Genomic DNA, 7,510 nt, shown 5'->3' with positions numbered 1-7,510 from the left:
GATCGTCAAAAAATATGGAAATAAATATATGTACAACTATTTTAGGTTCTCTGAAGATAAATGGGGCAAGGATGAGGAGACGGCAGCTGCTTGCTATTTTATACAGGGTGTGAGGGAAGTCTCCCTGAGAGTGAAAATCAAGCAGAGATCCAAGTGGAGTAGGCGATGTATCTAGCATACATTTTTTTTTGTTTTTTGAGGAAGATTAGCCCTGAGCTAACTGCTGCCAATCTTCCTCTCTTTGCTAACTGGCCTTGAGCTAACATCCATGCCCATCCTTCTCTACGTTATACGTGGGACGCCTACCACAGCATAGCTTTTGCCAAGCTGTGTCACGTCCGCACCCGGGATCCGAACTGGCGAACCTGGGACCACCGAGAAGCGGAATGTGCGAACTTCACCGCTATGCCACCGGGCTGCCCCATGTATCTAGCATACTTGATGAGCTGGTTTGGATGCTGAGACTGTGAAAGACGTCCAGGTTATCTGGATAAGAGTTTAGATAGTTTATATTCTCCATGACAGTATGATATATATATATCACAATAGAAAACATTTCTGCACATGTGAAATATACAATTTAATTGCTAATACACCACCAAGAAAATCATGAAAAAATATATTGGTATTGATGCCAATGATGTAAAAGCAAACAGGAGGAGATCTTAGGAGTACCAGCTCACATTAATGCTATTACTAATTGCGTTCACATACTCATGGGAAATTTCATAAATGAGTATTAATGGTTGAAGAGATGCCAGCGTTTTAAAATCCATGTGACAGAGTACCATGCAAAACATAAGGTAATTCTCTTAAACTTATTGTAACTCAATTATCTTATTTGTTTAAAGACGTTTTACTATCAAATTCCTTCTTTGAACAGCGTGTGGGCTTGAACTGGCAGATAGCTGGGCATGCAAGTTCCTCTGAAATGTGGATTCTTAGAAGGTTCTTGGTACCAGGGTGCTGTAACTGCCATGACAACAGGGAACTTCTAACTCAAGAGGAGCGTTTGGCAGCTGCAGTGACTGTGCATAAATGCGCTCTCATATTTCAGTTTCCAAAACAAACGGACGCACACACTGTTCCATAAACTTTACTAGCTGGTTACCCTCTAGTTTGGTCTCTTGGCAATCTGTCAGTGTTTTCTTCAAAATAGCTTTCTAAAAGAAAAAAAAACATGTATTATTTAGCCATTTTTAATTCCAGTGAGGCTAACATTTGGCATTTCATTGGGACTGCAATTTGATTTCATTTTTCCCCTGAGAAGCTATTAACTAATCCTTATATAGACAGAGATAAAAATGTATGTATAAATGCTGAACTTGAATATACATAATGATATATATTGCCTTAGAGAGAGTCCCTCTACATTTATCCTTTTTCCATCAACCCTGAAGAAATCGGAATTTGTACATGAAATCTCGTTGGCTGGGTCCGTTCAATCTTGTGAGATGAAATGGCTTGTTAATTGCAGAGTGATTAGGGTCGGGGCCCTGGAACCAGGTTCAGATCCTAACTCTGCCACTCACGAGATGTGTGACCGTGGGCCACTGGCTCTACATTTCTGAACCTCAGAGTTCTCATCTAGAAAATGTGAATGTTAATAGCGGCAGCTTCATCATGTTGCTGAAGTAATTAATACATCTGGCTTTAAGAGCTTCGCTTGGCTCCTGGTAAGAGCACAATGAATGTTGCCTCCTCCTGTTTATGTTCATTGAACTCAGAGTAACTATACAGAGCACCAGCACAGCGGGTACCCAAAATAGAAAAGAGTAAAAGTGACTGTTGGATATTTGATTTTCAAAAATAAATAGATGAATAAAATCATTCTAGCAATTAGGAATGTGTTTATTTGAGAATGACAGGAAGCTCAGCTAATCTGGAGGCCATGTACTACTTTCTCACCTACTCAGGATTTGGGAGATGTGCTGTTCCCTGCCTAGGTACGGCTGCACAGTGGTGTTATCAGAGAACCTGGCTGGTTGCCTAATGGCTGCAAGATGGCTGCTGCAGATGGATTCATCAAGAGAAGCTTCCAGGGAGAAGAAGGGCGTGAGAGTGGAGACAATCACTCCTCTTCTTTGCTCTTCATCAGGAAATCAGCGGGTTTCCCATAACCTCCCATTAGAATTTTGCTGATGACTGACTGGTACTGTATGTGTCACATGGTTATTCCCAGCTATAAACAGTACTGAAATATCGAGCTGGAACCTTGCTGTCTACAACAAATTCAAGGTTATATTAACAGGAAAGAAGGTAGGAAATAGATGTTGGGTAATATTTTAGGGCCTGCCATGATAGTCATCAAGGGAAACATCAGAATTTGGTTAGACTTCCATATAGTCATTTTATGGTTTAGTATTTATTGTTTTAATATTGAATTGCCCATGGGAAAGTGATACCACAAACTTTTCATTGCCTAGTTCCTCTGAACTTTTTAATTCAGCAGTTTTCATTGCCTAGTGCCTCTGAAGTCTTAATTCAGCACTAGTATGAGGAGATTGTATTTTGCAACGGGAATTTTTTATGTGCTTTTGTTTGTTTGTTTTCTGGAAAAAGCATCAGCATTTGGGCAAAGTGCCACCAGAAAATTGTCCCCAATCACTCAGTTTACTCTAGCTAACGGCTCTCCTTATTTTTCTTAAATATGCCAAGCTCATCCCTACCTCGCGGCTTTCACACTTGTTCTCCTTTCACTTTGGTAAAGCTCCCTTCCAGCTCAAACCTCCACCTTGCTCCACCATCGTCCCTGCCTGACTCCCCCTCTAGGTTTTGTTCAAATGTGCCCTCCTCAGGGACTCCCTTCTCTGATCAGAAACCTCCAACCAGCCTCTGTCTGCTATTTCTTTTTTTGATTTTTAAAATTTTCTTCCTCTGAAACTGTCTTATTTATTTATGCACTTGCCTGCTCATTGTCCGACTCTTCCAAATTTAATGTAATTTCCTTGAGTTGAGGGACATTTGCCCAATTTATCGCTGCATTTTCTTGACTTAAAACAGTGCTTAACATATAGTAGTCACTTCATAAATATTTGTTAATAAATGAAGGAATTTTTAATATAGGGATTTTGATGACAGTAAGAGGAGTAATTTAAATATTAAACGCTTAGATATTTTCAGCAAGAGAAAGTGGGTTAATCTTTCCATCCCAATAATTGGAATGTACTTGAGAACAAGTCTTCTTACACCTAACAGCACTTGAATGGGCACGGTATCACAGCTCTCATTTATATCACCCCACGGCTGAAAAACTTCCTCTCATTGATGGAGGCTTCCAATATTCACTCATCTGCTCATGGACAAATCTTGCTTACCTGACATTGCCTTTGCCTATGTCTGTCCTGAGGCATTAAATGTTAGTTAATTAATTAATTATTTGAGGAAGATTAGCCCTGAGCTAACTACTGCCAATCCTCCTCTTTTTGCTGAGGAAGACTGGCCCTGAGCTAACATCTGTGCCCATCTTCCTCTACTTTATATGTGGGACACCTACCATGGCACAGCTTGCCAAGCAGTGCCATGTCTGCACCCGGGATCATAGTAGATTTATTCATAATTGCCAAAATTTGGAAACAACCAAGCTGCCTTTCAATAAGTTTATTGATAAAGAAACTGTGGTACATCTATACAGTGGAATATTATTCAGCAATAAAAAGAAGTAAGCAGTCAAGCCATGAAAAGACAAGAAGGAAACTTAATCACATATTGTTATGTGAAAGAAGCCAATCCAACAAGGCTTTATACTATAGGATTCCAACTATTTGACATTCTAGAAAAGCCAACATTATGGAGACCATAAAAAGATCAGTCGTTGCCCAGAGTTTGGAGGGAGGAGGTTGGGACAGATGACTAGTCGGAGCACTGGGGATTTTTAAAGCAGTGGACCTGTTCTGTAAATACTCTAATGGTGGATAGGTGTCATTATAAATTTGTCAAAACCTATAGAATGTACAACATAAGAGTGAACTCTAAACTATGAACTTTAGTTAGTAATAATGTATCAATACTGGCTCACCATAAGAAATGATGAAATCCGGCCATTTGTGACAACAAGGATGGATCTTGAGGGTATTATGCTAAGTGAAATAAGTCAGAGGGAGAAAGTCAAATACCATATGATCTCACTCATAAGTAGAAGATAAAAACAACAACAAACAAACAAACACATAGCAACAGAGATTGGACTGGTGCTTACCATAGGGGAAGGGGGGAGGGGGAGGGCAAAAGAGGGGATTAGGCTCACATGTGAAAGGATGGACTATAATTAGTTTTCGGGTGGTGAACATGATGTAATCTACACAGAATTTGAAATATATTATGATATATATATCCAAAAATAAATAAATAAATTTAAAAATAAAATAAAGAAATGTATTCCCTCAAAGAAAAATAAAATACTGGCTCACCAATTTTAGCAAATGTACTACACTAATACAAGATGTTGATAACAGGGGAAGCTAGAGAAGGGTTGTTGGAACACATGAGAATACTCTATTTTCTTCTAAATTTTTCTTATTTTTTCTAAAATTACTCAAAAAAGCTAACATCTATTTTTGTAAAGTAATTCTCATGGAGAATATTTAAATACAGAGCTCTTCTCTGTACTTTCTCTGTCTTAACAACTTGTAATAAGAAAACTTGAAAGAGTGGTTTTCTTTGTCATTTCTACCCACAACATAATTCATTTATTATCTTTCTCCCTTAAGTTAGTTGAGTAACCAATGGCCAAAAACATTCCGAAATCCTATTTAATTCAGGGCCATGGGATCCTGTGTTTTTCAAAGTTCTGTCTAGAATGGCTTTTATACTTGTTAGTCAAACAAAATGTCAACCTTCTCAGAGATCAGCATGTCTTGGGAAACTTTAGTAAGAAATAATTGTGGTAATAATAGATGTATCTAAACTAACAAGTAGATATTTAATTTTCTTCCTAAAAAAAGTAAAATTTTGGCTATGAGGTAAAAAAACTCTCAGTTATAGTAATAGCATATAGAAATTGAAATGTATCATTTGTTACTCATGAAATAGAGAATAACGTCTCACTTTTTTGGGTAGAAAAACAAATTCCAGCCCTATCAGAGCACAAAAAGTGAGATATCTTAACGTCTCTTAAGGCTTGTGTATTATGTGGAAAAATTCAGCTCACGTTATTTCATACAACATAGTAAATAGTTCCTGTGGGTTTTTTTGGCCATAATCTAGGATGAATCAGGACTTGATAATCAAGCCATATTAAAGAGGCTCAAAAAATTGACGCTCAAAATATTATATAGTTAATATAATATTTATCAGAGTTAAGAAAATGTTACCTTCTCCCTATTACCCTTAATATTCGTCACGATATGACGTAGCTTTATCACTGTTGGCCAGTAGAGGAGTTTCACAATGGTTTGACTTTTTTACATTTATTTTTCCTAATAAATATCAATAGTGCAGCAAAGTTTAGGGGTCATGAAAGGGCCATGCTATTTACAAGGCCTGAGCGATTCATTGATTGCTGGTCTCCTGACTCACCCTGATAACTGGCTAAAAGGTTATCTTCTCGTTGATGAAAGCATTCCTGGAGACAAGGCAAGAGAATGTATTGATGAAACGTCTAAAGGCAAAAACTGCAATTGCAGTTCACTGTGAAAGTCTAATCGGGAATCTGTTTGAAGGCTTCACAGTTGAGAAGTAGCTCCATTGGTTTTCTCCTGCTTGTAAACCCGTGTTTTGAAGCCAGTTGATTGCTGGAGGAAGCTGCAATTATAGAGCCTGACTTTCTCTCCAGGTGATCTAGTGGCACAATCCAAAGAGGTTCTTTCCTGATATGCTTTGTCTCACCTGAAACCTGACTCTTCCCAGGACCACACGCATTTCCAGCTTTCCCCTTACAGGATAAGGAAAAGTGCTGCATGTGTGAGGTCTCCTACTCAGCCTTTAGTAGAAATTATCTCCTGTAACAAGACAACGACCCTCTGAGGTAGGTATTACTATCCCCATTTTGCACTTGAAGAACCTGAGACTCAAAAACTTCAATATGCTGTTCAAGACTTCAAAACTAGAATATGGCAGCCTTTGATTTGTATGGACCTGATTCTTTCCTAACGATATTCCCACTCCCCATGTATTCTAAGCCCAGAAGATGGGGGACCATTGACTTTCTCCAAGTCATTTTTGCTGCTCCCTGCTCATCACCTCTATTTTCATATACAAACATGTTCTTAGACTCTCATGCAATTTTACTATTCTGCACACTTCTTCATTTATATCATTTGCTTATCTACTGGTTATTCCTCCACACCTACTGTGGCTTTGATCCCGGGCTTGGGTGATTTTAATATTCATATTGATGACCTATTTTATACCCTTATCTCAACATTTCTTAATGGCTTCACCAAGGTCCTCACATCCACTCCAGCAATCACACTTAGGGAGGCACTTGGATATTGTTATTATCCTCAAATTCTTCATACATGAAACGTTGAACTCTGACACCTCACTCTAACCACTATCAGACATTGCTCATCTCTCTTGCTCTTTAACTCCTCTTGTCATTGCTTCATCATTGTCTCGCTTAGGTTATCATTTCCTTGTCAACTATGGTCTAGTAATAATAGTAGGAGTGATAGTAGCACCATTAATATCATTTATCTCTATTTAACAATTATTTGCCCTGCATTGCAGATAGCACTTTATATGTTTCGTAAACTGAGTCTCAGAGAAGTAAAGCAGGTTATCCAATGACATGTGGCTAATAATTAACATAACTAGGATGAGAAAACAGGCCTGCCAGTGTCACTCTAAAACCCTTGTTCTTTTTGTCATATGGTGCTGCCTCATTAACATAGACTTCTCTGACATGCACCTGTGATTATCGCTGTCACCTCTCTTACCTGCACAGCTCTCGTGAGTCATCACTGTGCAGTCATGGTGGGTCTCCAGCACTGTGAAACTATCTTCTCTGTGACTGCAGTGAGCTTCCATTCCTAGTGCCTCAACCATGACTGCAAACTTTACTTTCTCTTAAAGTCCTCAAATCTTCCACCAAACAATTACCTGTAGTCAGGCAATAGGCGCATGCCTGCTCGCACACACACAAAGCAGATGGCTTTGCATAGTACTTTATAGAGAAAATTCAGGTTTTCAGGCAAAATATTTCTCAGCATGCTGTGCCCCTTTACCTCTTATTTGAACCTATATGCATCCTCACGACCATCCTTCCTGCCTCAGTAGAAAAGATGTCCTCCATCTTCCTGTTCAAAGCTAACCTCTCTTCCTGAGCTCCAGGAGTCCAACCTCTCAGGAGCTTGACCATCAACGTTTTCCCGTCTTTCATAATTTCGTCTGCATATATCCCTTTAGCCTCTACTAAATGTGTACATATGTAAATCTGAGGAACGATTTTTGCCTACAAGTAACAGAAAACACTTCTATTAATGGCTTAAAAAAATGGAGGTCTTTTTTTTTCACATAGCAGAAAATCTGGAACTGGAAATTTGCTGTCATTGGTTTAACAGCTTAGCGA

At 38.7% G+C, this 7,510-nt stretch overlaps 1 long non-coding RNA gene across 3 annotated transcripts in view; it reads right to left on the bottom strand.

Annotated features, from left to right (window-relative positions):
- Positions 1 to 297: 297 nt before the first annotated feature.
- LOC124251749 (uncharacterized) overlaps positions 298 to 7,510 on the bottom strand; it is a 21,114-nt gene continuing 13,901 nt past the window's right edge. For 2 of the 3 annotated variants that reach the window (XR_006891851.1, XR_006891850.1), the window contains exons 3-4: positions 4,019 to 4,079; positions 298 to 1,163 (exon numbers count right to left, since the gene is read on the bottom strand). This is a non-coding gene — a long non-coding RNA (uncharacterized LOC124251749). Of the gene's footprint in view, positions 1,164 to 4,018; positions 4,080 to 5,517; positions 5,564 to 7,510 lie in introns of all 3 variants that reach the window. The other variant, XR_006891849.1, reaches the window with a different exon arrangement.

This window comes from Equus quagga, chromosome 14 (assembly GCF_021613505.1).
Source record: "Equus quagga isolate Etosha38 chromosome 14, UCLA_HA_Equagga_1.0, whole genome shotgun sequence".
Taxonomy (NCBI): Eukaryota; Metazoa; Chordata; class Mammalia; order Perissodactyla; family Equidae; genus Equus; species Equus quagga.
Note: the sequence above shows the minus strand (reverse complement) of the source record. Positions and strands in the feature narration are given on the sequence as shown.